This window comes from Hakea prostrata, chromosome 5, assembly GCF_041222555.1.
Source record: "Hakea prostrata isolate BN-2017 chromosome 5, UWA_Hpros_2, whole genome shotgun sequence".
NCBI lineage: Eukaryota > Viridiplantae > Streptophyta > Magnoliopsida > Proteales > Proteaceae > Hakea > Hakea prostrata.
The window spans coordinates 44,470,197-44,482,693 of record NC_142604.1 but is presented as its reverse complement, the minus strand read 5'-3'; the positions used below and the strand labels follow the sequence as shown (position 1 = coordinate 44,482,693).

At 36.2% G+C, this 12,497-nt stretch overlaps 1 non-coding gene across 1 annotated transcript; it reads left to right on the top strand.

Annotated features, from left to right (window-relative positions):
• The first annotated feature begins 7,511 nt into the window (after positions 1-7,511).
• Positions 7,512-7,585, top strand: TRNAT-AGU (transfer RNA threonine (anticodon AGU)). The gene has a single exon. It is a non-coding gene; the product is annotated as a tRNA-Thr (tRNA).
• Positions 7,586-12,497: the final 4,912 nt, after the last annotated feature.

The following is a 12,497-nucleotide window of genomic DNA, read 5'->3' as shown; positions in this document are numbered from 1 at the left end:
TCATTAGATCCTCGCACTGAGCACTGTGAATTTGAAGTTCAAAGGATAATGCAATAAATATTGTGAATCAATTGCCAGATTTGCTGACCTGCTAAGAGTTACTAAATCTCATATTCCATTTGTAAATGCTCCAATTAGAATTGATGTCCCAGCAGGACAATCTATCAGTGCAAATGAAATTAAACCACGTTTTAAATGTGGAAGATCAATCGGTTCTAAGGATAAAATCCTAGAAAAAAAGAAAGGAGCAAATGATCAAAATGATCATAAAATGGAGACAATTGATTATGAAAATCCTGAAGACATAACTTTCTATGAAACCCAGAAGAGGTTCAGGTACCTGAAAATAATGAAGAGATCTCGATTAGTTATGTCATTGCAGGAAAAAGATGGAACCGAAAAGATAAAGTTGTCGACAACATTTTTGTATATTATGTTATTGTTGAAATAATACATCAAGACGAGGATCTTGAATATAAATTTGTTGATAAATATAAATCAAGAAATGATTGGCCAAAATGTAAAGACGCAATTCAAGCAAAATTGAATTTGCTTGCAAAATAAAGTTTTTGGACATGTAGTCCAACATCTGAAGGTATAAAGCCAGTGGGGTACAATCGAGTTTTCTGCGAAAAAATGAAATGAGAAAAAGAATGAAATCGTGATATATAAATCATGAATTATGGCACAAGAATTTTCGCAGATGCCTGGCATTGATTACATGGAAACATGTTCTCTTGTGGTGGATGCAATCACCTTCAGATATCTTATTAATCTGGCAGTATATGGAAATTTTGACATGCGTCTAATGGATATTATTAAAGCCTATTTATATGGCTCACTCGAGTGTAAAATATATATATGAAAATCCTTGAAGGATTCAAAATGACTGAAGCATATAAAAATTCCTAGGAAGTTTGCTCAATAAGGTTTCAAAGATTACCAAGGCATATATGGTAATCTCCTTAGTGGATATTTACTAAATGAAAAGCATAAAAATGATCCAATTTATTATTGTGCCTTTATTAAAGGATATGGATCTAATTTTAGTAAGTATATATGATGATGATTTAAATATCATCGAAACTCCTGAAGAGTTTCCAAAAGTAGTAGATTATTTTAAGAAAGTTGAAATGAAAATCTTGAAAAGACAATGTTTTGTCTTGATTTATAAATTGAGCATTTGACGAATGAAATATTCGTTCATCAATCAACTTATATAGAGAATATTTTGAAGAGATTTTATCTAGATAAAATACATCCATTGAGTACCCCAATGGTTGTGAGATCGCTCAATATAAAGAAAGATTCATTTCGACCCCAAGAAAACAGTGAAGAATTTCTTGGTCCTGAAGTACCATATCTTAGTGCTATTGGGGCATTAATGTATCTTGCTGATAATACACAATCGGATGTAGCATTTTCTATAAGTGTATTAACAAGATTTATTTATTCTCCAATACGAAGACACTGAAATGTTATAAAACATATATTTCAGTATATTCGAGAAATTATTGACATGATATTATTTTATGAATGTGGATATCAACTTACTAGTTTTGCAGATGCAGGATATTTATCTGATCTACATAAAACTAGATCTCAAACATGCTATTTATTTTCAAGTGAATGTTAACTATTTTATATTTGGTTAAGATCAATGATACAACACAATCATGAAGCATGCAGTCTTCTACTAGAAGAAGGAATTTCAACAATATTATATGAAGATTATCTTTGCATGCAAAGCTCAATTGAAGGGATGATACATCAAAGAAGATAGAACGAAGCATATTTCACTGAAATTCTTCTTCACTCTTGATCTTCAATGAAATGGTGAAATATATGTTCATTGAATTCGTTCAAGTGATAACTTGACAGGTTTATTTATTGAGGCGTTGCCTACTTCAAATGTTGAGAAGTTGGTATATGATAATGGAATGTACGTATTCAAAGATACTCAATGATGTTATCATCAGGGGGAGTAAAATACGTGCTTTGCACTCTTTTTCCCTTAACCAAGGTTTTGTCCCACTCGGGTTTTCCCGGTAAGGTTTTTAATGAGGCAGCTACCAATACGTATTATTTAGATATGTATACTCTTTTTCCTTCACTAAGATTTTTTTCCCATAGGGTTTTTCTTAGTAAGGTTTTAACGAGGTACATTATCTATTGATGGACATCCAAGGGGGAGTGTTATAAATAATATTTATTATGGATGTCCATTACCCCAAAGAGATTGTACTTCCAATTGAAGATCTCAATTACCTCGGGATGCAATATTGGTGAAGATCACAACCATCTCATTACACAATATTGGCAAGTCAATATTTCCATTCTATGTACCTTCTATCTTGGGCGGCAATCTATCTTTCCATATCAAGAATATCTTTATTGTGTGCAAGAATCATATATTGTATTTCCATATCAGAGTAGATGTTCCTTCTACTATAAATATGTAATACACTCAATTGAATGAATCACTTCTGATTGAACTCATCTTGTCTTTCTTCTTTGTATCTAATATATTTTCTCTTTATTTTATAACACTTATAATATTTTTTTCTTTTTTCTATTATATTTTTTTTCCTTTCCTTTGTGGGGGGGTTTGGTTGCGGTACCCCGCATTTTTTTAACCTTACATCCCCCCCCCTTTTACCACCCCACCCTCTCTATTTTATTTTTTTTTTGGTGTATTTTTTAAAATTTTTGTAATTGAAACGATTATGGTTTCAGACTGTATATCGTTGGTACATACCGTATACCGCACCGAATTACCAAATACCGGACCATATCGAATACCATTTTTAAGGTTAGTTTTGTAATTTTAGTTTAACTTTTAAACCCTAATAGGTGAATAACCAAGGTGCTAAAGGACCATAGTTGTAATGGATGGTTCTTCCATTTCTGTAGATCTTAACCAGTTTGTCTCTAAACAACTTGTGCTAATTTGGGATTGTATTTCTATTATTTGTTTCCCCACCAAACAGGTTGCCTACTTGCCTAATAACCATTAACCTCCTACCAGCAAGAGCCAAGAAAGCATAGCGTTTCATTTGTATTTGCAATTTTCCCAGCATTTTAAATATGAAATTTACATGGGTGCTTCGTTATATTGGAAGCCTAAATAATGTTGTCTTGTATAGGAGAGAACAGACAAACATGTAGGCAAGTTTGAATTCTAAAATAGCTAATGTTATCTCCATTTTTTTCTCATCCATGTCCTTCAGCCTATCTTAAGAGCTGCTAATGGTTTATCATGTATTTTTTATCACCACCTGTCAAGCTGTCATGTACATAATTTTCTTCTAACAGGAGTATTCTTGTCAATTGGCATATGCATTGGATTTTCAATGTATTCATCAGTGATATTTTAAGTACGGCTGAAAAAATCTTGTATTCTATAGTTTTTATCCTCAAATTTACTATGTTTTTGAATTTTCTTTTCAGTATGTCCCGGGGTATTTTGCAAGACTAAATGGTATAATAGGGAAGACATGCAAGACAATACTCAGAGATGGAAAAGGAATACAATGGAAAGCAAAATTGAACCATAAGAAGAGTGATGGCCATGTCTACATATTCAGTGTTTGGACTCAGATATGTGCATCAAATGGCTTGAAGGTAGGTGATACCTGCACTTTTGAGCTCACTTGCAAAGGAAAGCAGAAGCTCATGGAGTTCTCTTTGCATTAAATACAGCCATAGAGCAAGAAAATGCATTGACATTCGTGAGTGTTATATGATTAGATTGGACATAAAATGGTGGTTGTATTAATTCAATGACAATTCAACCTCACGCTACTGGGTTGAGATATTTGAATTTTAAGTAATTTGCTGTTAGTTTTCTGTTTAGGTTTGATTTTTCTCACTTGTTCCCATACAATACCGTAACAAAACCTTATTGTATACCGAACCGTGCCGTTTTTCCATACCGATTTTATACCGGTTTCATATTGTACCGTTTTTTAAAATACCATTTTCATACCATACCATATAAATATGGTACGGTATGGTTATGGTTTGAGGTTTTCAAATTCAATACCGCACCATACTGTACCAAATTACCGTTACCTACCGAATTGACACCCTTGTGGTTTCTTACCATGTTTGTGGGAGTTTTCACTATTTTGATTCTACATTTTGATTATGTATTTGTTTGAATGGTAGGTGTCTATTAATGCTTGCAACGGAAGTATAAATAAAAGCTGTAACATGTGATGTATTTAGTAGTTAAATAGTAGTTTGCTTTTCTATTGATTGTTCAATAAATTTATTAGACTTTGAAGTTACACTAGTGGTGTAATAACAACTTCTATTCAAATGTTGATTTGCTTTCTACACATATGCTAGGTTTTGTTGATTATATGGAATTGATATTTTGATCGAAATAGTTCATGCAAGAAGGGTATACCCACATCAAATTCTGCTATTGGGGGAAGTTTTCACAAATTCTGAGACTACCTTGATTTATGTTGAAGCTTCAAATAGGGTGGGCAGGCTACCCACAATCAAACTTTGGGTGATAAATGGGGGATACTATGCTGGAATAGTCAAGGGAATGGTCAACCCCTGACTAAGCTATATTTACACAAATGGTGAAATTCTCTAAAATCTTAATTTGATAACCCATCATTTCAAGTCTGCGAACCCGGAATTCTAGTAGGAGGCAACTCTGAACCATATGAGTTGAGTTTGGGAGTTTAGAAATCGAACCTATGGAGTTGAAGGAGCTAGAAGAAGATCCAACCACCTTACTTGACTTCAAGAGGAGAGTTAAAGTCAACACAAAAGGCACAAAATGGAGATTTTGGTAAGCACAAAAATCAATGATAGAGGATTTGAATGCCAAAGTAAAGTATACCATTGATTGGGAAATGTTTAGAGGTTTTTACCCTTCAACGCCTATTGAAATCAACCTTTGTATGAAGAAGTTAGAGGGCCGGTTGTATGGTTTGATCAACTGCCCCCACCCAAAAGAGGGGTTTTTTTTTGCCTTTAAAAACCTATTTTATGGTTTTCTCACCTCATAAACAATTTTTTTTATGCTAGAGGTGTCACATCCACCCAGCAGGGAATGATCCACAACCTAACAAATTAGGTCCACACAATAGTCTAATCATAAGCAAGAATAAAATCAATGTCATAAGTATTAATAAGGGAAAAAATCAAGTAACAAGGATCTCAGAAATATCTTAAAACCAAATCAGAGTGTGGAAGTGATGACAAAACTAGAGTAATCAACTAGAAATGATAAAGTATAATCAAAACTCCTAAGTCTTCTAATGTTTTGCTTTCTTCTCCAATCATTTGTATACCTATAATGTAAGATCAATCTTTAGCTCGTAGTCCCATTGGTGAATGAGGCATCTTCTATCATTGTTGATCGGAACCATAATAGTGCTCCATACTAGTATTGGGATCATAACACAAGTCACTGTCAGTTCCCATTGCTTCCTCAACTATATAGTAAACCAAAAATATCTCCGAACCGGAGCTCATGATCTCTTCTTCACTTGCATAGTCATCTAAAACAACAAATTTCTTGAAGGGTGAACTCAAAAGAACTCAGCAAGTAGTTCATGAACAAATAACCAATATCACAGTCTAAATCAATACATCACATAGAGCAATATAACATGAAGTGGAATGCAACAATGCAACTATACTCTAATGGATGCTAGTCTCTATATGGTAGATAAACATTAAGATAGAACCAAGCCTCCTCTGGGTAGGTCTCGTCACTCTGATCTCTCACGGGTTGGTTATCATTTTTGAGATCTCGGGTAAGGGTACATTCATCCTTCTCGGACTATCACCATGGTTGGGCTTTAGGTCATCACTCTCTCACCACACCATTGACATGAGAACTAGCACGTGTCATGCATAAGCCTAACCCAATCCAAGTAATCTACTTAGTCACATCATTCTAGGTCCAGATACCTCCCCTCATGCTTCTTGCCTTCTTGGTTCAATATCCTTCCCTATCGAGGGTCCATGTTTCCTTCTCTGACTACACCTTCCCTTAACCCTATTGGTCATCCACGTATAATGACAATAAGCTCTCGTGTCTCCTCATGCTTCTTGCCTTCTTGGGCGCCCACGAGCCCAAGCTTGTTATATGCAACCCTACCAATAAATGCCCCTTAGAAATGTTGTGTCCATGCTTCTTGCAGTATTGGGAGCCTATCAACCAAATACCGCTGCCATGCGTCACTCGACATCAATTCCCCTCCGATAGGGTACCTAACCATACTCTTCTAGACCACCTGGTCATAGCAATTTGTAATCATGAAAAGTGCTAGGAGCATCAGAGGATAGTGTCCCATACCACCTCTACTAATATCCACAGCCAGAAACACCCAAATAGGTATTCTCCAATTCACAACATACAACAACTCCCCATAAGAAGAAAAAGGTTTTAAGCAACGTCCAGAATTCACAATCCAACTCAAGTCCATAATGCCTCAAGTTTAATTCATACATCAATATCATAAACAATCATCTTGTATTGTGTAATTTCAGAACATAATCATCATTCCCAAGACTTATAATAGTAGCATGTATATCATTATGCAACTTTCAAATCAAATAAGAAAGCGACATTGGTTATGTGCAAGGGAACATCCTCACCTTGCTTATGGTTTGCAACTTTGAAAAGCAAGTCAAAGAGCATGTTCACGCTTCCCAAAAAGTCGTATTAATACATTGGTTCAAAGTTAGAAATAACCCTAGAGGTCTGATATTGAAAAGAGAAACAACACTGTAGGGAGTTGTTTGTCGAAGTGGTTGCAAATGTGTATGTGTGGTTATGGATTGGCTGTAAACCAAGATCTTGTGAATATGGATCACAAACATGGTTATTCGGGTAAGACTGATACTGACTGAGTGGGGTGTCATTGTAACTATTTCAGCTCGCAAGTGTATTTATTCTTTTCCTGATATTACTGAGGTCTCCTCACATAGAGTTTACTTAGAACTCCCATCCACCATCGGTAAGTCTAAGTCATAGACCTTTTCTTATATTAATGATAAACTTCACAATAAGCTGGCAGGTTAGAAGGAGAAGTTGTTATTTCCTACAAGGAAGGAAATTCTTATTATAACTATGACCATAGCCTCACCCACTTATGCAATGTCAAATTTCCTTCTTCCTAAGGAATTGAATAATAGATTGACATGACTCATTAGAGATTTCTAGTGCAAAGAGAGATAAGGTAAGGGCATACATTGGGTTTGTTGGGAAACCCTTTTCTTACCAAAGAAGTTGGATGGTTTGGGGTTTAGAAATTTGAATAATTCCAATAAAGGTATCTTGGCCGAGCAAAGTTGGCGTATGCTAACACAACCCCACTCCTTTTAGGCAACAACAATAGAGACCAAGTACCACAAAATCAGCCCTTTGTACACACCAAGGTCCGGCTTAAAGCTCGCTTGGGCATATGACTCGCATAGCAATTATAGAATAATGGTAATTGAGAATTTAGTTTCAACCATAATAAACAAATGCAGCTTTCATAGCTCAGTTGGTTAGAGCACCCGTTTAGTAAGCGGGAGGTCTTGAGTTCAACTCTCAATGAAAGCAATTAAAATAAATAACATTGTCAATTGTATTTTTAGAGAAATTTGTAAAGTCATTATTTTGACTTAGAACTTAGAAGATGTATTCCACATGCAACCTTCTTTTTCTTTATGTCAGTTTTCTTTTGTTCTAGGTCTAGGAGAGAATGTCAATGTAGCTGACGAATTGGTCTTTATACACTCCGTGGTTGATGAGTTTCTCAACTAAGTCTGTAACTCGTTAGTGTTGGGTTATGAAAAACCCACCGAATAGAAAATCAGCAAATAAGATTAAAAAAAATAATAATAATAATTAAAAAAAAACACAAGAATTTACGTGGAAAACCCTTAAAGGGAAAAAACCACGGACAAGAGAGAAAACTCCACTATAGATAAAGAAATATACAAGAGGGAAGATTTTGGGATGAATTACATGTGGAGGAGGAGGCATCCTTTTATAGCCTCTCCCCATCGTACATTCTCCCACATCTACTCAAACTGGGACTAAAACTCTCAACAAACTCTCACTTTTTTTCGATGTGGGATAAAAACTCCCACTTCTACTAGATGTGGGACTAAGACTATACAACAATCTCCCACTTGGAGATTAGATTGAGAACCAATTAATCTCCACACCATTTTCTATCTTGCCACCACCATGTTGTCTATGTCACTGTCAAGCCATACAAGGATCTGTACCAAATGAACTTGTCAGTGTTGATTGCCTTTGTCAATGCATCTACTAGATTCTCTTTCATGTGGATTTTCTGCATATCCACCCTTCCGTCTTCCACCACTTCACGAACAAAATGATATTGTACTTCTATGTGTTTTGTTCTGTAATGAAAAGCTGGATTCCTTGCAATGTACAAGGCACTCTGACTGTCACAATACAAGAGAATCTTCTCATCTTTGTGCCCAAGTTCTTCCATGAATCTTCTTATCCAGATTGCTTCTTTACAAGCTTGTGTCGTTGTCATATACTCAGCTTCTATTGTAGACAGTGCTACACCCGTTCGTAGTTTAGATACCCGCCAACTCCACGGCTCCTCCTGCAATTGTAAACACATAGCCAGTAGTGGATCTCCTTTTATCAAGATCACCTGCAAAATTAGAATCAACATATCCTCTGACAGTAAATTCAGATCCCCATAACATAGAGCAGCATCTGAGGTTCCTTTAACATATCTTAGGATCCTCTTCACAGTAATCCAATGCTCTAGTCCTGGATTCGCCATATGACGACTAACCACTCCCACTGCATGTGCAATGTTTGGTCTGTACATATCATAGAGAACATCAAACTCCCCACTGCTGATGCATACTGTACTCGAGACATCTCCATCCTCTCTGCTTCATTGCTAGGACACATACTTGAGGATAACTTGAAATTAACAGGAAGCGGGGTAGAAACTGGCTTACAGTTTTGCATATTGAAGCGGCGCAAGATTTTCTTTAAGTAACTCTTCTGAGATAGCCAAATCTTCCTGTTATTTTTGTCTCGATGAATTTGGATCTCTAGAATCTTGTTTGCGGGTCCCAAGTCCTTCATTTCAAATACCCTAGCCAATTGAGTCTTTAATTCTACGATATAATTTTTGTTAGGGCCTGATACCAACATATCATCAACATACAACAGCAAAATAATGAAGTCATCACAAACAAACCTCTTGTAATACGGATAAGGGTCTGAAGCAAGTCTGTTGGGAATGATACATCACGTACACAGGACTCCCAAATGTGTGCAAGCGTGAATAATCAACTGGCTTGCCAGTCCACATCTCCATCGGTGTTTTCAAATCAATCGATCTTGATGGTGATCGATTAATCACATAGCAGGCAGCGTTTACGGTTTCTGCCCAAAAGGACTTAGCCATACTTGCAGTTCTTAGCATGGCTCTCGTTCTTTCGAGTAGAGTTCTATTCATCAGCTCCGCTACTCCATTCTATTGAGGAGTGTAAGCCACCGTGAATTGTCTATTGATGCCTTTTTGATTACAAAACTCAACGAAATCATCCCCTGTATATTCTCCGCCATTGTCCGTCCTGAGGCACTTGATTTTCTTCTTAGTTTCTCGTTCAATTTGTACTTTAAATGTTTTGAAAACTGAAAACACATATGATTTCTTCTTGTAGGAAACACCCAACATCTTTTGAATAATCATCAATAAAAGATACAAAGTACCTTGCTCCTCCCAAAGATGTAACAGTGCTTGCCAAACATCAGAATAAACTAATTCCATACTACGTTTACTCCTAGAAGCAGAAGCATTGAACTTCAATCTATGCTACTTACTTGTAACACAGTGCTCACAAAAGGGTAATGAAACCTTTGTGAGGCCCGGGGGAAATTTCCGTTCGGCAAGAACCATCAACCCTTGCTCTGACATGTGGCCCAATTTTTTATGCCACACTTTTGTCATCTCTTCCGCAGTACCGGTTGATGCAACTAATGCTTCTGCCTCCAGACACGTTTCTCCCATTAATTTGTACAAATTTACAGAGCCCCTTTCAGCCTTCATTACAACTAGCGCTCCTTTGAAGATCCTCATCATTCCATTTTGGATGCGGGTCTTGCACCCAATTTCATCTAACTGTCCCTGTTTGTGAAATTTAAAAGTAACCGCAAGCGCACGGTATCGTGTAGTTAACGGGTCGATCTCAAGGAGATATACCACTTAGAATTCAACTTCTTAATAGTAATGTGAGAGTGGAATGATTCAATTTTTGTTAACTAATTAACTAAACTAAATGCTCCTAATCTATACGTCTAATGCAATCGAATTGAAACGAAAATAAATTAAACACAATCAATGCATAAATAAAAGACAGGAAAAAAAATGTGAACAATAAAAATAAAAAGGAAAAGAAAGTAAAACCAGTTAGTATGTTAAAGCAGTTAGTAAAATTTAGTTCATAGCTAAAATGCAGATGCAACACCACCCGTCACCAAAAGCAGAGGCACGACTGTAGGCTTGCTCCGGTTATGTGGTCCGAGATGATGAATGAATAGGCAGAAAGTAAATAATAGAAAGTAAATAACAAAGCAATAAACAAAGCAATAAAAGGAAAAAGGAAGCCTTAACCAAAGAGAGGCACGACTGTAGGCATCTCTGATCAAGGATCCAGGGGAAGGGAGAACAATAAATAATGCTGAAAGTAAATCCTAAATTAAGAATATGGAGGGGTAGATAGAAGCGGGAATGGAGGGAGGAGAGAAGATTAATAAAGAAGGTTACTTATATGCAAATTGAACAAACGATTCGAATCTCAACCAACCCTAACAACCAGATCTAGATCTAGAATAATTTAAATCTGCAATTGCTAGACCCAGAGAAAAACGAATCTAAAAAAATTGAAACTTGAACTTGAAGCTTGAACTTGAATTGCATTACATAAAAAAATTAAACCTAAACATTGAATCTAGAAATTTAAATATCCCTAATGCAAGCAAAGAAAACTAGAGAAAACCTAAATAAACTGAAGAGAGAAGAAAGAATGCTTCTACTAAGCTCTAGAACATGTTCTCCTTGATGGAGTATGCTCTCCTTTTATAGAGTTTACATGAGATATGAAGCACAGCTGAATTTGAATAAAACTCAGGGTTTCTATCTGACTCAGCCAATTAGGGTTTTGACGTAGTAATTGCGCCGACTTAGAGATCAGATGCATAATTCCACCGTTGGATTTGAGGTTTAAGTAGTCGTGAAGCTCTCCTCCAAAAATCAGCACGATCGGACATCGGATGACCGTTCGATGAAGGGTTTGATCGAAACTGGACAGAGGCATTCAAAAACGGAATTTTTCCTCTTTTTCTTTCTGAATATAATTATTTTTCCTCTTTTTCTTTCTTTAATTAAATCTAAAATAGGAAATAAGATATTGAGGTATGCAAGGACTCTTTTCCATTTGGACTCTCTCAATAATATCTCTGTATATTTGATTTAAAATCTCAGCCGTAGATCAAATTTGCCTTCTTTATCTCTTCAATATTTCGGAGTTGGCCCATAATCACACATCTCTAGCCCATCATGCTCTAGATCAGGCCCATTTTCGCATTTGATAATTTGAATGAACTTCTTGACGTGTAAAATAGCATGATTCAAGCCCAAAACTCCAAATATTTGCTTAAATCTTGAAAAGTCCTAAAATCTGCAAAAACAACATAAAACCCAAGGTAACTCCACTTTAAGTATATAAAATGCATGATTTATGCCTTAAGATTTCACACATAAATGTGCTCATCAGTCCCAAAGACAATAGATTCTTCTTTAGGCCCTTCACATGCCGCACATTTTGAATAGTGCGTGTTATACCATCATACATCTTCAATTTGATGGTACCAATTCCAGCAATCTCCAAGGCATGATCATTTCCCATGTACACAGACCCTGTAGAGATAGGTTCATAAGTGTGAAACCAATCTCTACGAGAGGTCATGTGCAATGTTGCTCCCAAATCCAAGATCCAAGCATCAGTGAGCTCCAATCTATCATTGGATACCATTGCTGCTTCGCTGTAAAGAATATCTCCTTCAGCAACACACCCTACACTCTTTTTTAATCAACACTCATTTTTTAAGTGTCCCCTTCTGCCACAATTATAGCACTTGAAATTCTTCTTACCCCTAGATTTTGACCTCCCTTGATTGTGACTCTCACTAGAATCACGTTCCATTGATCTTCCTCGCGTCATAGACAGAGCTTCTGCTTGTTGTGAGCTTGCATGTCTATCTTCCCTGTTTTTCGGTCTATTTTTTTCTTCAAGAATTACAGCAGCGACATCATCAAATACCAGATAATCAGAGAGGATATTACTGGTTAAATTGATGATGACTTGGTCATATGAGTTTGGAAGACTTTGGAGTAAAATTTCAGCACGTTCCTGTGGCGTAACATTATGTCCCAACGTTAAAAGTTGAGAATATAACGAAGTTA